The sequence below is a fragment of the Phocoena sinus genome, chromosome 4 (assembly GCF_008692025.1).
Source record: "Phocoena sinus isolate mPhoSin1 chromosome 4, mPhoSin1.pri, whole genome shotgun sequence".
NCBI classification, from domain to species: domain Eukaryota; kingdom Metazoa; phylum Chordata; class Mammalia; order Artiodactyla; family Phocoenidae; genus Phocoena; species Phocoena sinus.
The window spans coordinates 117613317-117633013 of NC_045766.1; positions in this window are offsets into that span (position 1 = coordinate 117613317).

The window sequence follows — 19697 nt, forward strand, 5'->3', positions numbered from 1 at the left end:
GAATTCATGCCCATTCACACGTTTTGCTTGTGTGCCATATGCCACAGTATCTGCCAGGTAGTATGTTTATAAAACAAACAGTGATTAGACAAAAGTAATAATCCCCCCCCCCCAAATTCATCTATCTACCCAGAGTTAGACACTTAACATTTTTGCGTTGATCCCCCTGGACATCTTTCTGTGCATGTGCACATATACATGGACACATACAACTATATCTAAATGATTTTCATAAAAATTTAAATATAATAGATGTAGACATATTTCCAAGGAAGTGTATATATATCTCACTGCTCTACAGTACTTGATTATAAGAAAGATGTACAATATTCATGGATATACAATGTAGGCTGCTATTTATGTCTCTTTGTGTACTACTTTTATCTCTTTTGTCTTTCTGCTGAATTTGTAGATGTATAACTTCTGTCTGAGTTACGGAGTATACAGATACAAAATTTTGAGCTAAATTGTCAAACTTTACCAAACTTCCTGTTTATACTGCCACCACTAGTGCATGAGAGTGTGTTTCTTCACAGGTTCAAGAACATAGAATATTATCAGTCTTTAATATTTTTCAGGGACAGCCGAAAATTTATTGTATTTTTAAAATTTTTAATGAGAGTGAATATGTTTCAATGTGTTAATGGCCGCTTGTACTTGCTTATGACCTTTGCACTTTTTCTGTTGGATGTTCACGTCTATAAATTTGCAATAGCTCACATTAGGAATCATTCTTTACTACTACACACACTGCAAATTTTTACCTTCTGTCATTTACTTTAAGCTTGCTTATAATATTACTGTCTTATGACTTTATTTTTATGTAATCAAATCTGTTGACCTGCTTTATAATTTTCACCTTTGATACCATGTTTAGAAAGGATTTTCCCTGTTCAAGATTATAAAAATACTCACCCATATTTTCTTCTGATTTTTTTATAATTTTGTTTTTTATGTCTTTAGTGCAGTTGGAAATTATATTAAAGGGTGAGGTAAAAATTCACAAATTTTGCCAAGATTATCTAGTTGTCTATAAAATATTATTTTTCCTTACTGATCTAAAATGTAATCTGCACTAGGTAATAAATTTTTATATTTGAAATTTATGAACACTCTCTTCAGTTGCACTTAATGTTTTTGTCTATTCAGCTACCATTACTAATTTAATGACTTGTTTTAACATTGATTTAAAATATTTATTTTATAACTAATACACATTTTCCTAGTAGCTAATATGTTGCGTTACTACCCAACAGAGACACGCTTAATACTCATTTTTTTCCATAATTTTCTGTACTCTTTTACAGATAAACTTAGAATTATTCAATCTTCTTTCAAATAAAAATCCTACTGGCATTTTGATTGTACTTACATTGGCTTACATAGATTGGCATATAGAGAAATCATTGAGCCTTTACAATGATGAGTCTTCCTATCCAAAAACAATATTGTCTATCCTTTCATTAGATTCATGTCTTTCAGAAGAGTTTAATTTTTTAAAATTTTTCTTTAAGTATCTTAGTGTGTTTTAATGTTTTTGTGGTGTTTATGAATTGAATTCTAATTGAATATTACTGGTAGAGAACAGCAGGTCTCCAACTTTTTGGTCTCAGGACCTCTTCACACAAAAATTTTTGAGAACCTAAAAGAGCTTTTGTTTGAGCAGGTTATATCTATTGATATTTCTGCCACTTTAGAAATTGAGTAAAACAATATAAATTTAAAAATGATAAAAATATCAGCATAACATGTTAACCAAAATAATATATTTTAAGTGAAAAATAGTTAAATTTTCTGCCTTCTTTTTCTTGTGGAGTTTGGTGTGCTTAAATCACAAACCTGAGGCTTGAAAGGAAATTAAGTGCTGATTATAACTGCTGCATCCCTTACATTAATTATGAAAATTATGCTGTTCTCACACTTCCACATGACACATAGAATTAGCTTAAACTTTGGACTAGCAAGCACAATTATTTTAAAGATAGATAGGAATCACTTTTCAAAGTAGTCATGTAATTTCTTAGAAAAATAAAAATCATCTAACAGTTTCAAACTTCAGTGCGCCTTCCATAGTCCTGGAAATTTCGCCAAATAAGATACCTGCTCTTTGCTTGGTTTGCACTTCCCATACCCCATATTTTGAAAATGTCTCCAGGAAGAAAGCTTATCTGGTGTTCTACACTGCCCTCGAGTATTGCAGCCTTGCATGTCCATTTTCCAAACACTGAAAAGAGTTACTTCATATTTTTTAAACTGTTCCATGATGGCTAAATCACAGAAGTCTATAAATCTTTTAGAAGATAGTATATGGGGAGTGTCTTTAAGATCTTGGAATAACAAAGGATTTCTTAACACAGAAAAAGAATTAAACATGAAGGAGATTTTTGATAAATTTAACCACATGAAATTAAGAATTCTGTCCATCAAAGGATTCCCGGAAGAGAGTGAAAAGACAAGGCAATGTAGTGAGAGAGGATATTAGCAATTTGCAAGATGGCAGTGCAGTAATAAAAATAAAGAATGGACTTACGGCTTGGGTGAGATAATCATGATAACATACTTTCTAAAATGTTCCCAGATTCTTTTTTCATTAAGAAAAGGATAGTTAAAGAAAAACAGGATTTTTCAACAAAATGAAGTGACAGGAATTCTTATAAGCTACAAAATACAAGTGGATGGAGCCAAACTACACACAACTACAATATTTTGGCAAGACTTTGACAGGTTTAGCAGATGTGAGGAGTTATCAGTAAAAAGCAAGCAAACGACAACAACAACAACAAAAAAAAAAAAAACAGGAAATTCTGTATGTCCTAAGACCCTCAGAAAACAGAAATTGCCAATAAATACCATAAAGTGAGAAGACCTCAATCGAAATCTTCTGCAAATAGTTCTGAGAACGATAAGCAAAACAGGGAGAAGGCTCCACTGGCTTCAGTTTGTGGCTGAGTACAAAAGGATGTGGACAAAAATATCGGAGGGGTCTGAGGCAGTCTAATCCTCAAGGAAATAAAAAAAATGCCCAAAATCAGAATTGCTTCAGAAGGGCAGACATCATCCTGGAGAAAATGCTGGGAATAGAACCTAGTTGAGATAGGCCTAACCCAAAACTCTTAATATCTGACCTGCATGAACTCCTGCTCTTGCTGGTGTACCATAATGACATTCCTGCAGCCCCAGGAATTATGTCCATCATACCTGAAATGCTTGATTATATCCTTTTCCCCAGTGCACAGACACCTTAATAACTGGGGACTTTCTCAAGGAGACTGAATCTCCTCTTCGTTCAAGTGGCTCTGCGGCTGCAAACTGGCTTGTCTTGGAATTGGTTGAGGGGCCACGACTTTTCATTTGCTGATCCAAGTGAAATTTCTATTCAACAGATTTATAAGCTTTTCTTCTTTAATAGTCTACCTATCTATTTTAGTCCTAGGACACCATGACAATTAGACGTTGCCAAAAATCAAGACTTCCAGTTATTTTTGGCTGTGCTGCCATTAAAGTAACCATATCTACCTTGTCTCTACTAGTTCAGTGATGCTACATGAGCCCTACCTCTCTGGGATCGTATTATTTCCATTGAATTCTGGCAAGTTTGAGGGCAGCACTTCCCATTGTCATTTCTAGTGCACAGAGAATAGCTACAAGAGCTCTCTTAAAGGATGCTGGTGATCACGTCACCAGTATATTTCCCAAGGATTTGATGAAGGGAGTATCTTCTGGCCTCTCCAGTGGACACAGCAGGGATACATAATCCACTCCAGCATTGCAGTTTCTGTAAACTTTTGGGCAATTCCATATGCAGTGTACCAAGGAAGTTCTGGCATCTCAACTTTGTTCAGTTTTGGCCATATTCGAGTCCAATTTCAGTCACCCAACCAAGAAAACTCTTAGAGCTGCTGCTAGCCGTTGAAGCCAAATATTGAATCCAAGGTCTCTGCTTAGTGCTTTCATATCAATCAATTTAGCATTATATTCGATGTATATTCCCTCACTCTTATAAAACATCTATTCTCACACATTGTCCTCAGGTCCCCCTCAATATAAATTGGCAGAATTTTGCATTATTTTTAATGTACATAGTGTCTCTTCTTGGGTCACACTTTAAGTTTAACCCTGGGGCCTGCTAGAATTTGAATCTGAATATAGGCCTACAAACAATGAGAGGTGGTGTGAATATTGAAGAGGATCAGCAGGTCCCTGCTAGACAGCCACCTCAGGTGAGGCCATTACAAGTTTTTCAGGCAAGGGAAATCCAAACTCAATACAGGGGAAGAAGGCTGCTCTTATTGACAAGGTTCAACAGAACTTTGGGGTTTAAGGTCCTCAGCTTCACTGGAAACTTCCCATGTGTCCCTGTTCCAATTTTCAGGGTCCCACTCTTTCCCAATCAATGACCTGACTTTAACATAAGAGATCCTCTGTAATGCTGTGAACTCAATTTGCTTTTTAATTCAGCCTTGCACAGAATTAAACTTTGGGTATGGTTTTAGAAAAGACCTTGTGGCTATAGGAGACAAGGGTTTCATTTAAAATAGTTGCAGTTTTCTTGTCCTTTACTCAGACTTTGAGATGAGAATTATTTAAGCCCCTGAGCTCATCATTTTCTTTCTTCAAATTCTTCAGTGCACTTTGATGTAACCAATCAATCTGTTAATACAACAAATTTTCACAAAAAATGGCAGCAGCTACTTAGTCACTCCAAGTCTTTCCTTCTACGAGTGATTTCATGTGATAATTTAAGTCACGGTTTTGCCACTGCAATTCACGGCCTACCAGCATCACCTTTATGATAGGCAATGTTAATTCATTTTAATCTAATTGGATTGGAGATAAACATGATAGATTAATGTACTCAAGATTCAGTTACCCTGGAACCACTTCTGATACCAATATCTACATTTATGAGGTTAAATGAGGGAAGCAGAGCTACTATGAGTTGTGAGATAAGATACTTATAATAATTAAAACTTACACAATTATGGCAGGATCTGGGAAGTGACATTCTAGGAGAGAAGTTGGCAAATCAGAGGAGGTATCACTGACCAGTAAACCTGGGGAGCCAAGCATGCCCAGCTGCTGAAGTGGGACTCTGAAGAGAAGGCTCCTAGATCTATGAGAAGGTATGCTCTGTATAGCTTCCAACTCTGCAATGATAATGGGCCTGGGGCAACTGCTGGTCAATAGAGTTAGCGGCCAAAGAAAGCTGGGTGTGGAGTGGAGGAGAGCAGGTTCAAGCTAGAACCTACTGGCACCTCTGCATTTGCCAGTCACCACATCTAACTAATGACCTTCGGAAAACAAGGCTCATTCACTTCTGCTTGCCCAGTCTTGCAATTCTTTTGGCCAGTGCTAACTAGGACCATACAGGAAGGAGATTCTAGATAGGGACTCACAACTTTCATTGTCGACACAGTTCAGGCTACCATAGTTCAGACTATGATGAAGACATAGAAGAAAAACATAGCCACAAAGAAAAAGAATTATATGTATATATAATACAAAAATGCCTGAGAATCCAATAAAAACCTGAACTTGAATAGAGGCTTTACAAAAAAAAAAAAAAAAAAATCCAAATGACTGATAACCAGAAAAGTGTTCAACCTCATAAATAATCAGGAAAATGGGAATTAAAATCACAATGAGATACCACCAAACACCCACAAGATTGGCAAAAAACAAACAAACAAATATTGGTGGGGATGTGTATGTAGCAATAGGAACACCCAAATTATACTGGTTGGTGTATAAATTAATGCAACCTCTTTGGAAAAGCGTTTAGCATTATTTTAAAACATCTGAAGTTATGAGTACATTATTCAGTAATTCCTAAGTATTTTTCCTAAAGATAGTTAGGTACATGTATATCAGTTTACCCATACAAAAATGTTCTTGGAAGCATTGTTTATACTAGCAAAAACTAGAAACAACCCAAATATCCATCAACGATAAACTGACAAATTGTAGTATGTTCATATAATGGAATACTGTACAGCAATAAAAAGAAGGTCACAGCTGCATATATCAACATGGGTGCATCTTATAAAGATATGGCTGACTAAAAGAAACCAGACAAAAGCATATACAGTAAAATTCCATTTATTTAACATTAAAAAACCTAGGTAAAATAAAAATATATAGGAATGCATTAATGAATGGCAAAACTGAAAAAAAAATTAAAAGACAAGAAAGGATTACCATGTAAGTCCAGATAATAGTTGCTCCAGGAAGGAGGATAAATGTGTGATTGGAAAGAGACACGTGGGAGGCCTCTGGACTTGCTTCCAATTTCATAGCATTTAGTACGTTTTAATTTTCTGTTTCTATGCAAGTTTGCCATTGGAGTTCTAAGTCTGGAGCTTGGTAGAGGATTATCCTCTAGAGGCATAAATTTGAGAATCATCACGTCTGAGATGCAGCTAGTCAAGGGAATTCATGTTATGTGATAAGATGATGTAGACAGAAGAGAGGAGGGCCCAGGACTGAGTTCTGAGGAGCATTAAAAGGTGTTATGTTGGAGGGAAAACCAGCTAAGGAAATAGAGACTCTCCAATGAAGTAGGAAGATCTGGTGTCTCTTACTCCAAGACAGAAGAATTTTTCTAAAGGTAGGAAATGGTCACCTATGATAAGTGTTTCTGGGTAAAATCAGGACAGAAGAGTAGGTGATTTTGACAAGGGTCTTTTCAGTGGAGTGGTGGAGACAGAAAGCATGTTGGATCGGCTTCAAGAATTTAACAACACGGCTGAATTGATAATTTAAAAAATGCTTGATGACAGGATGGTTACACTGAAATAACTTGATTGTTGTCTTCTAAATTCCCAGTAGGTGGTGTCATAATACTGTATTTAGAGAATAGTTTGTTTTTTTTTCTTTTTAAAAAAGTAGAAAAAGAAGAAAATGCTAATATACTTGCTTAAACATATGTACTTTCATTTTAAAAGCTTCTTTACTTTTTCCTCTAAGATGACACTATGATAAGCACCTTAATTCTTTATGATGATTCTTTAATTCACATTTTTACAAGAAAGTGTGTACTACGTGATGGCTTTTTATTCTTTTATTCTCTATAGCTATACAATATTACATAATCAGTCAAAAGAATGAGATGGTTAAAATGTCCTACCCCAAGTTTCCCAGGATCTTTTTTTACTCTTTTGTCTTAGACATATGAAGAAAGAAACTGTTTTCGTCCTGGAAGTCAAACAGGAATGCAGGACCTGTCATTATAACCATTATAAGCTTTATTTTGCCCTCAAAATATTGTCTACTTTTAGATACTCTTTTGAATTATCGATATCATAAATGATTGACTTTGTGGAAATCCAGCTATTTCTAGTTGAATTCAATGTACTCTTAATCTTCCTACCTTACATTTCAGTAATCCTTACATTTGCTTTGGCCATACAATATATGCAGTGAGATAGTTATAACTTGGAGGGTAGTATGGCCTCTGTGTGAGGATGACTCTCAACAGCTATGTAACAATCCATGTTTTTAGGGTCTCCTTAGATTATATACCCTTGGAGGATCAGTCCAATGGATTTATGGGTGGTTTTGTTTTTGTTTTTGATTTTCATAACCACCACAATGCCCTTTTTAAACTATGCAAAACTGTATAGTAGATGTTTGTGTTTATTAAATAAATGTGCTGCTATCTACATATAAACAATTCTCCTTGAAATTTTCCTACATCCTAGAGATATGGTGTCTACACTGTGAGCTCTATTACTTTGATAATTTCATACTTGTGACGCTTCAGTAGTCAGGAATCTGAAGATGTATGCTCTCCATGGGGTTAGTGTTTGATGGAATAATGTAAATTCTTTTGAAAAAGTTATAATTATTTCACTTACTTTTTAAAGTCTGTTAAAGAAGTTAAAGCATTTTTAACTTTCTATTGTTTTCTGAAAATTAAGATATTAAAATAAGATAATTTTAAGTTAAAAAAGATAGTTTTTGAAAAATACTGAGAATCTCGTTACATTCAAGGAAAGGTTGAACACCCAGGCCTTCGAAAGAGCAGAAAATATGACCATTTCAGGGACTTAATAAGAATCCATTGACGTTCCCGGGGCAAGTTGTGTCTTTACTTTATCACTGAGTGTATTGGTATGAAGAGCCATTTCCTGAAGTCTCTGTAAGAGTTCTCTCGGTCTGAATCTAAATTGTTAGAAATAATGAAATTTCTCCTTGAGAGCCAAGATCCATCACCCCAGGTGTTATGGGCTGAATTGTGTTCCCTTAAATTTTGTATGTTGAAATCTTAAAACCTAGTACCTTAAAATGTTACTGTATTTGTAGATAGTGTCTTTAGAAAAGTAATTAAGTTAAAATGAGGTGGACCCTCATTCAATATGATGGGTGACTTCATAAGTCTGTACATGGACATGTAAAGGTAGAAGACCATGTGAAGACACAGGGAGAAGATAGCCATCTACAAGCCAAGGAGAAGGGCCTCAGAAGCCAATCCTGTCAGCACCCTGATCTTGAACTTACAGCCTCCAGAATTGTGAGAAAACAAATTTCTATTTTTTAAGCCACTCAATCTGTGATATTTTGTTATGGCAGCCCTAGCAAACTAATATACCAGCCAATGTTGGTATGATCCTTTTGGTTTCTTCCTTTGGTACAAATCCTCTCAAATCTCTCCTTTGCTTAAAAATGAAAGAGAAACTTCATAGAATGCAAATCTGAGCACTACACACAGAGGTCAGTAGGCCTGATTCTAATTAAGGTGGTCTTTAGCAGCGTGAGGAGGCCAACATTCTCTTCTTTGAATTCCATTCATCCTGGTAAGTGACTCTTTCTTGGGAAAAAAAAGAAAAAAAGAAAAACACCAAATAGATTCAGAAACCTAAGGTCAAGAGCTAAACTTTTGAGTGGAGCTTTTATTTCTGAGAATGGTACAATCAATTGCTTCAGAGAAATCTTCCCTGTTTTAAAAAAAAAAAAAAACTGCACAAAATAAAGTACATATATCTATGTGAAGGCACTGGAGAACTACCTAAGTAATGAAGATTGAGGATTTGTGCACACTTGAATCCAGAAAAGAACGAGAGCAGATAACAAGCCCAGCATCAGGTGCTTCTTTTCTCTTCAATATATTTACCGATTCCTAACGAGGCAGCTCAGAGGTGGGGAGGCTGGGAAGCACTTAGGCTGACTCACGGGGCAGCAGGGATTGGACTTCAGGACCCATATATAAGAAAAACCCAGCGCCTAGAATGGTTACACACTAAAGACACTAAAGAACAAAAGCAAACAGAAAAAGGCCCTCAGAGGGACTAAAGCCCAGATTTGACTCATTTCAGTGGCTGATAAAATTAATGTCAATTGGAGCTGCTAGCACCCTTAACTGAGTTGCCTGACAGAAATAAAAGTAAATCCTCTGTAGGTAAATATATATATCATCCAGAACCTGATATGATCCCTTTGAACTTTATATATAATCTGTACTCAAGCGAATCAAATAAGATGAAGCAAACGTATACAACGAAAACTAGAGAAGACATGAATCTGAATTTAAATGACAAGCAAAAAGTAATTAGGAAAAAATATATGGAAGATTCAGATCACAGAATGATCATACAAGGGCTTTAAAATAAGTGTCATAAATAGAATTTATTCAAGGAATTTAAAGGAGCTCAAGGAACTTAAAATAGAAAATTTCAAATGGCAGTAAGAGAGGTAAGAAAGAATGAATAGCAAAAGAAAAAGTATATATATGGAAGAAGGAAAATATGTAATGGTGGAGTAAGGACCTCTGAAAATATATTCCTCTATAAAAACTATGAGAACATTAGAAAAATTATCAAAGCCACTTTATTTCGGAAATCTGGAAAATTTTCAAAGGATTGTGACAATCTGAAGAGCGTTATTCGTGAAAAACAAAAACCTTTTTTTAAAATATCTTTATTGGAGTATAATTGCTTTACAATGGTGTGTTAGTTTCTGCTTTATAACAAAGTGAATCAGTTATACATATACATATGTTCCCATATCTCTTCCCTCTTGCATCTCTCTCCCTCCCACCCTCCCAATCCCAACCCTCTAGGTGGTCACAAAGCACCGGGCTGATCTCCCTGTGCTATGTGGCTGCTTCCCACTAGCTATCTATTTTACGTTTGGTTGTGTATATATGTCCATTCCACTCTCTCACCTTGTCATAACTTACCCTTCCCACTCCACATATCCTCAAGTCCATTCTCTAGTAGGTCTGTGACTTTATTCCCATCTTGCCCCTAGGTTCTTCATGACCTTTTTTTTTCTTTCTTTCTTAGATTCTATAAATATGTGTTAGCATACAGTATTTGTTTTTCTCTTTTTGACTTACTTCACTCTATATGACAGACTCTAAGTCCAACCACCTAACTGCAAATAACTCAATTTAGTTTCTTTTTATGGCTGAGTAATATTCCATTGTATATATGTGCCACATCTTTATCCATTCATCTGTTGATGGACACTTAGGTTGTTTCCATATCCTGGCTATTGTAAATAGAGCTGCAATGAATATTGTGGTACATGACTCTTTTTGAATTATGGTTTTCCCAGGGTATACACCCAGTAGTGGGATTGCTTGGTCATATGGTAGTTCTCTTTTTAGATTTTTAAGGAACCTCCATACTGTTCTCCATAGTGGCTGTATCAATTTACATTCCCACCAACAATGCAAGAGGGGTCCCTTTTCTCCACACCCTCTCCAGCATTTATTGTTTGTAGACTTTTTGATGATGGCCATTCTGACTGGTGTGAGATGATATCTCATTGTAGTTTTGATTTGCATTTCTCTAATGATTAATGATGTTGAGCATTCTTTCATGGGTTTGTTGGAAATCTGTATATTTTCTTTGGAGAAATGTCTATTTAGGCCTTCTGCCCATTTTTGGATTGGGTTGTTTGTTTTTTGATATTGAGTTGCATGAGCTGCTTGTAAATTTTGCAGATTAATCCTTTTTCAGTTGCTTCCTTTGCAAATATTTTCTCCCATTCTGAGGGTTATCTTTTCGTCTTGTTTATGGTTTCCTTTGCTGCGCAAAAGCTTTTAAGTTTCATTACATCCCATTTGTTTATTTTTGTTTTTATTTCCATTTCTTTAGGAGGTGGGTCTAAAAGGATCTTGCTGTGATTTATGTCATAGTGTTCTGCAGATGTTTTCCTCTAAGAGATTGATAGTTTCTGGCCTTACATTTAGGTCTTTAATCCATTTTGAGTTTATTTTTGTGTATGGTGTTAAGAAGTGTTCTAATTTCATACTTTTACATGTACCTGTCCAGTTTTCCCAGAACCACTTATTGAAGAGGCTCTCTTTTCTCCACTGTATATTCTTGCCTCCTTTATCAAAGATAAGGTGACCATATGTGCGTGGGTTTATCTCTGGGCTTTCTATCCTGTTCCATTGATCTATCTTTCTGTTTTTGTGCCAGTACCATACTGTCTTGATTACTGCAGCTTTGTAGTATAGTCTGAAGTCAGGGAGCCTGATTCCTCTGGCTGCATTTTTCTTTCTCAAGATTACTTTGGCTACTCGGGGTCTTTTGCGTTTCAATACAAACTGTGAAATTTTTTGTACTAGTTCTGTGAAAAATGCCAGTGGTAGTTTGATAGGGATTGCATTGAATCTGTAGATTGCTTTGAGTAGTAGAGTCATTTTCACAATGTTTCACAGTGCTGATTCTCCCAATCCAAGAACATGGTATATCTCTCCATCTATTTGTATCATCTTTAATTTCTTTCATCAGTGTCTTATAATTTCCTGCATACAGGTCTTTTGCCTCCTTAGGTAGGTTTATTCCTAGATATTTCATTCTTTTTGTTGCAATTGTAAATGGGAGTGTTTTCTTAATTTGACTTTCAGATTTTTCATCATTAATGTATAGGTATGCAAGAGATTTCTGTGCATTAACTTTGTATCCTGCTACTTTACCAAATTCATTGATTAGTTCTAGTAGTTTTCTGGTAGCATCTTTAGGATTCTCTATGTATAGTATCATGTCATCTGCAAACAGTGACAGCTTTATTTTTTCTTTTCCGATTTGGATTCCTTTTATTTCTTTTTCTTCTCTGATTGCTGTGGCTAAAACTTCCAAAACTATGTTGAATAATAGTGATGAGAGTGGGTAACCTTGTCTTGTTCCTGATCTTAGTGGAAATGGTTTCAGTTTTTCACCATTGTGGGCAATGTTGTCTGTGGGTTTGTCATATATGGCTTTTATTATGTTGAGGAAAGTTCCCTCTATGCCTACTTTCTGCAGGGTTTTTATCATAAATTGGTGTTGAATTTTGTCAAAAGCTTTCTCTGCATCGATTGAGATGACCATATGGATTTTCTCCTTCAATTTGTTAATATGGTATATCACGTTGATTGATTTGTGTATATTGAAGAATCCTTGCATTCCTGGGATAAACCACACTTGATCATGGTGTATGACCCTTTTAATGTGCTGTTGGATTCTGTTTGCTAGTATTTTGTTGAGGATTTTTGCATCTATGTTCATCAGTGATGTTGGCCTGTAGTTTTCTTTGTGACATCTTTGTCTGGTTTTGGTATCAGGGTGATGGTGGCTTCGTAGAATGAGTTTGGGAGTGTACCTCCCTCTGCTATATTTTGGAAGAGTTTGAGAAGGATAGGTGTTAGCTCTTCTCTAAATGTTTGATAGAATTTGCCTGTGAAGCCATCTGGTCCTGGGCTTTTGTTTGTTGGAAGATTTTTCATCACAGTTTCAACTTCAGTGCTTGTGATTGGTCTGTTCATGTTTTCTATTTCTTCCTGGTTCAATCTCGGAAGTTGTGCATTTCTAAGAATTTGTCCATTTCTTTCAGGTTTTCCATTTTATTGGCATATAGTTGCTTGTAGTAATCTCTCATGATCCTTTGTATTTCTGCAGTGTCAGCTGTTACTTCTCCTTTTTCATTTCTAATTCTATTGATTTGAGTCTTCTCCCTTTTTTTCTTGATGAGTCTGGCTAATGGTTTATCAATTTTTTTTATCCTCTCAAAGAACCAGCTTTTAGTTTTATTGATCTTTGCTATCGTTTCCTTCATTTCTTTTTCATTTATTTCTGATCTGATATTTATGATTTCTTTCCTTCTGCTAACTTTGGGGTTTTTTTGTTCTTTCTCTAATTGCTTTAGTTGTAAGGTTAGGTTGTTTATTTGAGATGTTTCTTGTTTCTTAAGGTAGGATTGTATTGCTATAAACTTCCTTCTTAGAACTACTTTTGCTGCATCCCATAGGTATTGGGTCACTGTGTTTTCATTGTCATTTGTTCCTAGGTATTTTTTGATTTCCTATTTGATTTCTTCAGTGATCTCTTAGTTATTAAGTAGTGTATTGTTTAGTCTCCATGTGCTTGTATTTTTTATGGATTTTTTTTTCCCCTGTAATTGATATCTAGTCTCATAGCATTGTGGTCAGAAAAGATGCTTGATATGATTTCAATTTTCTTAAATGTACCAAGGCTTGATTTGTTACCCAAGATAGGATCTATCTTGGAGGATGTTCCATGAGCACTTGAGAAGAATGTGTATTCTGTTGTTTTTGGATGGAATGTCCTATAAATATCAGTTAAGTCCATTTTGTTTAATGTATCATTTAAAGCTTGTGTTTCCTTATTTATTTTCATTTTGGATGATCTGTCCATTGGTGAAAGTGCGGTGTTAAAGTCCCCTACTATGATTGTGTTACTGTTGATTTCCCCTTTTATGGCTGTTAGCATTTGCCTTATGTATTGAGGTGCTCCTATGTTGGGTGCATAAATATTTATAATTGTTATATCTTCTTCTTGGATTGATCCCTTGATCATTATTTAGTGTCCTTTTTGTCTCTAGCAATAGTCTTTATTTTAAAGTCTATTTTGTCTGATATGAGACTTGCTACTCCAGCTTTCTTTTCATTTCCATTTGCATAGAGTATCTTTTTCCATCCCCTCACTTTCAGTCTGTATATGTCCCTAGGTCTGAAGTGAGTCTCTTGTAGACAGCATGTATACGGGTCCTTTTTTTGTATCCATTCAGCCAGTCTATGTCTTTTGGTTGGAGCATTTAATCCATTTACATTTAAGGTAATTATCGATATGTATGTTCCTATTCCCATTTTCTTAATTGTTTTGGGTTCGTTATTGTAGGTCTTTTCCTTCTCTTGTGTTTCCTGCCTGAGAAGTTCCTTTAGCATTATTGTAAAGCTGGTTTGGTGGTGCTGAATTCTCTTAGCTTTTGCTTGTCTGTAAAGGTTTTAATTTCTCAGTCAAATCTGAATAAGATCCTTTCTGGGTAGAGTAATCTTGGTTGTACGTTTTTCTCCTTCATCACTTTAAATATGTCCTGCCACTCCCTTTTGGCTTGCAGAGTTTCTGCTGAAAGATCAGCTGTTAACCTTATGGGGATTCCCTTGTGTGTTATTTGTTTTTCCCTTGCTGCTTTTAATATGCTTTCTTTGTATTTAATTTTTGATAGTTTCATTAATATGTCTTGGCATGTTTCTCCTTGGATTTATCCTGTATGGGACTCTCTGTGCTTCCTGGACTTGATTAACTATTTCCTTTCCCATATTAGGGAAGTTTTCAACTATAATCTCTTCAAATATTTTCTCAGTCCCTTTCTTTTTCTCTTCATCTTCTGGGATCCCTATAATTCGAATGTTGGTGCATTTAATGTTGTCCCAGAGGTTCTGAGACTGTCCTCAGTTCTTTTCATTCTTTTTTCTTTATTCTGCTCTGCAGTAGTTATTTCCACTATTTTATCTTCCAGGCCACTTGTCCGTTCTTCTGCCTCAGTTATTCTGCTATTGATCCCTTCTAGAGAATCTTTAATTTCATTTATTGTGTTGTTCATCATTGTTTGTTTGCTCTTTAGTTCTTCTACTTCCTTGTGAAACGTTTCTTGTATTTTCTCTTTTCTATTTCCAAGATTTTGAATCACCTTTACTATCATTATTCTGAATTCTTTTTCCGGTAGACTGCCTATTTCCTCTTCATTTGTTACATCTGGTAGGTTTTTACCTTGCTCCTTTATCTGCTGTGTGTTTTTCTGTCTTCTCATTTTGCTTAGCTTACTGTGTTTTGGGTCTCCTTTTCGCAGGCTGCGCATTCCTAGTTTCCGTTGTTTTTGGTGTGTGTCTCCAGTGGCTAAGGTTGGTTCAGTGAGTTGTGTAGGCTTCCTGGTGGAGGGGACTAGTGCCTGTGTTCTGGTGGACGAGGCTAGATCTTGTCTTTCTTGTGGGCATATTCACGTCTGGTGGTGTGTTTTGGGGTGTCTGTGGCCTTATTATGATTTTAGGCAGCCTCTCTGCTAATGAATGGGGTTGTTTTCCTCTCTTGCTAGTTGTCTGGCATAGGGTGTCCAGCACTGTAGCTTGCTGGTCGTTGAGTGAAGCTGGGTCTTGGCGTTGAGATGGAGATCTCTGGGAGATTTTTGCCATTTGATATTATGTGGAGCTGGGAGGTCTCTTGTGGAGCAGTGTCCTGAACTTGGCTCTCCCACCTCAGAGGCACAGCACTGACTCCTGGCTGGAGCTCCAACAGCCTTTCATCCACAGTGCTCAGAATAAAAGGGAGAAAAAAAATAGAAAGAAAGAAGATAAAATAAAATAAAATAGTTATTAAAATAATTATTATTAAGAAAAAATTTTTAAAAAGTAAAAAAAAAAAAAACGCATGGACAGAACCCTAGGACAAATGGTAAAAGCAAAGCTATACAGACAAAATCACACACAGAAGCACACACATACACACTCACAAAAAGAGGAAAAGGGGGAAAAGAAATATATCTTTGCTCCCAATGTCCACCTCCTCAATTTGGGATGATTCGTTGTCTATTCAGGTATTCCACAGATGCAGGGTACATCAACTTGACTGTGGAGATTTAATCTGCTGCTCCTGAGGCTGCTGGGAGAAATTTCCCTTTCTCTTCTTTGTTGGCACAGCTCCCGGGGTTCAGCTTTGGATTTGGCCCTGCCTCTGTGTGTAGTTCGCCGGAGGGCGTCTGTTCTCTGCTCAGACAGGACGGGGTTAAAGGAGCCGCTGATTGGGTGGCTCTGGCTCACTCAGGCCGGGGGGAGGGAGGGGTGAGGATGCGGGGTGAGCCTGCGGTGGCAGAGGCCAGCGTGACATTGCAAGAGCCTGAGGTGCGTCGTGCGTTCTCCCGGGGAAGTTGTCCCTGGATCATGGGACCCTGGCAGTGGCGGGCTGCACAGGCTCCGGGAGGCGAGGTGTGGATAGTGAGCTGTGCTCGCACACAGGCTTCTTGGTGGTGGCAGCAGCAGCCTTAGCGTCTCATGTCCGTCTCTGGGGTCCGTGCTTTTAGCCGTGGCTCGCGCCCGTCTCTGGAGCTCCTTTAAGCGGCGCTCTCAATCCCCTCTCCTCGTGCACCAGGAAACAGAGGCAAGAAAAAGTCTCTTGCCTCTTCGGCAGGTCAAGACTTTTCCCCCGACTCCCTCCTGGCTAGCCGTGGCGCACTAGCCCCCTTCAGGCTGTGTTCACGCCGCCAACTCCAGTCCTCTCCTGGCGCTCTGACCGAAGCCCAAGCCTCAGCTCCCAGCCCTGCCTGTCCCCGCAGGTGAGCAGACAAGCCTCTCGGGCTGGTGAGTGCCGGTCGGCACCCATCCTCTGTGCGGGAAACTCTCTGCTTTGCCCTCCGCACCGCTGTGGCTGTGCTCTCCTCTGCGGCCCCGAAGCTTCTCCCTGCCACCGCCACCCAGAGTCTCCACCCACGAAGGGGATTCCTAGTGTGTGGAAACCTTTCCTTCTTCACAGCTCCCTCCCACTGGTGCAGGTCCCGTCCCTATTCTTTTGTCTCTATTCTTTTTTCTTTTTCCCTACCCAGGTACGTGGGGATTTTCTTGCCTTTGGGGAGGTCTGAGGTCTTCTGCAAGCGTTCAGTAGGTGTTCTGTGGGAGTTGTTCCACGTGTAGATGTATTTCTGATGTATCTGTGGGGAGGAATGTGATCTCCACGTCTTACTCTTCCGCCATCTTGAAGCTCCTCCAACAACGACAATCTTGGTAAGAAGAATGAGTGCTGTGTCATTTTAACTTTCCTTCTTCCCATCTCCTCCCCCAGTTCCATGATAGCCTTGCAAACCAGCAACTTAGTAACCACTGAAGGGGACAGAATGGATTTTGGACTCTCCAAAAATCTCCATCCCCAGATAGTGGTTACTACCTCACCTCTCTGGCAGCTTCATGGAAAAGTCCACTTCAAAGGGCTTGCTGTATTTAAACTGACTCAGAACTTGCTCAGTGGGAAAGATACTACACCCAGAGCATTTGTGAAATACAATCAGCAGGTAGCTGAGGTAGCAATATCAGTTGGGGCAAACAAGAGGCTGGCCCAAAATCATAAAAGAAATATTTGGAGAATAAAATGTCCATATAGGGTTTTTTAAAGCTCTGATATATTCCTGAACCTAGAAGGTCACACACACTGAAAGGGCTGTGATGTGTCTAGGCCAGGAAGGACCTAATAAATACTTCTCTCTCACAGAAAGTAGACCAAGAAGAGTATGGTGGTCTTGCTAAGTTGAGAAGACAGAGATTAGGGTACACAGAGTCTATGTCTGGAATTTATGTAGCAGGATACTTGAAAGGTCATTCTGAGTCTGTTCTGAGGTTCAAGATGTGGATTTTATGTTTTATCTCTGGCTCTTTCCCTTCCAGGGTCTTTCTTCACTTCAGTGGTATTTTTCTGGCATCAGTTTTCTGGCTCCCCAACCCAGAAACACAGTGTGATTTTTCACAAGTGCCCCCCCCCCCACCCACACACACTGGGTGGCCTCAAAGATTCCAATTAACTTTAGGCTAAAAGTCGTAGAAATAGGTGCTTACTGCTCCACTACCTTCCCTTGAGGGTATATGCCACATCTAAGTCTGCTTTAGTTTCCTCTTCAGTGCCTTAGTGCAAGTTTTACAGTTGTTTCCTAGGAGGTGAGTCCTCTGATAGGACATTATTCCACTATTAATGGAAACTTTCTGATTGGTTAATCTCCATAGTTCTGAAAAGTTGATACTAATAAATACCTAATAAACACTTAACTTGTAAACAAGTAACATCGGTCGTATACACTCTATTTACTCTGAGTCTAAAGGGACAGATAAGGTTGATGTTAATTTGAACCAATAGAATGTAAGACATATCAAATATGCCCAGGTCCCTAGTTAGCATAAAGTGACTAGCCTGCCACTCAACAGAAAAGAACAACACTGTACTCTCTCCCTCTCTCTGGAGTACACTGATCTTGCAGCAGTTACATGAGGTTACTATGACCACTTAGTGCTGCTTGGATGGAGAATACTTATGAACAAAGGATCAGCTGGGAATAAATAACAGCCAAAGGAAGTAGAGTTTTGGCTAAGTAATAGGCATAAGTTAGTACATCCCTTCCTGATCTATCATCTGTTATGGCTTGTTTGCTTAATTGATTGATTGCTTAATTAGGTTGTTGAATGAAAATAAATATATTTTGTAATAATAAGTAGTTTTCTTGGTTATTTCTCTCAATCAACATCCTCAGCCAGGTCTTTGCTTTAACCTGAGGTAGAATCTAAAGTCAGAGTATACACTCAAATTTAACAGTTGGTTCAGATACAACAGCCTTGCGACTCACATGCTCTAGCTACCCAGAAATTAAGTTTTATTCTTTTTTTTTAACTTTCAAAATTATATATTGTCATTAATAACTTATACAGACAAGTTGTTTTATATTTACAGACCCATTAATCATTTTGTTTGTTCAATATTTCTTATGTTCCAGCTGTCGTCCTATAATCAGTTTTCTTCTTATGGAGGTCCATCTGAGGTTCCTTTAGTTAAGGTGATAAACATTCAAAGGTTTAGGTTTCTAAAATGCCTTTATTTCATCCCTGTTCTAGTAATAAAGTTTGGCTGGATACACTGTTCTTGGTTGATATGTATTTCCTCTCAACACTTTAAGGTCTTCCCACTGTCTTCTGGCTTCCCTTGTTACCGTTGAAAATTCTATCAAAAGTCTTTCTATCATCAATCAATCAATCATGCCTTTGTAGGTGGTTTGCCTTTTATCTCTGCTATTTTAAGATCTTCTTTATTTGTCAGATGCTTGCATTTTCACCACGATGTTTCTATGTGGATGTTTCTTTGTATTTATCCTGTTTCAGATATATTGGCAGATACCTTTCTTCCACACAATCATTGAGGGACTCCGGTTTTTCCTTTCTGTGTCTCAGTAATTTACTTTTCATAGTCTTATCCAGCCAGAAGAAGGGAAAAGAGACTATTGTGGAGGGACACTAGCTTCTTAATATCATTGGCCTGGAATGACAAACATAAATTTCTTCCACTCACTTTTCATTGGACAGTCACTATTCACATGGCTACGTCTAGAAGCTAGTAGGGCAGCTGCTTCATAATCCACCTTTTTCTTTCCAAGCATAGAACACATTTACCTCCTCTCCGAGGAAGATAGCCCAAAGTCATTTGGCTATTACATCCAGACAAAAGTCAAAGCACTTTGGTGCTCAACGTACTAGGCTGAATAATGGCCACCCAGTGAAAGCTACAAATCCTGGAAGCATCCCTTCAAGCTACAAATGCTACCTTATAAAGAAACAAGGTCTTTGCATATGTGATTAAATTAAGGATCTTGCTATTGGAGATTATCCTGGATTGTGTGAATGAGCTTTAGATGCAGTAGCAAGTGTCTTTATAAGAGGGAGGCAAAAG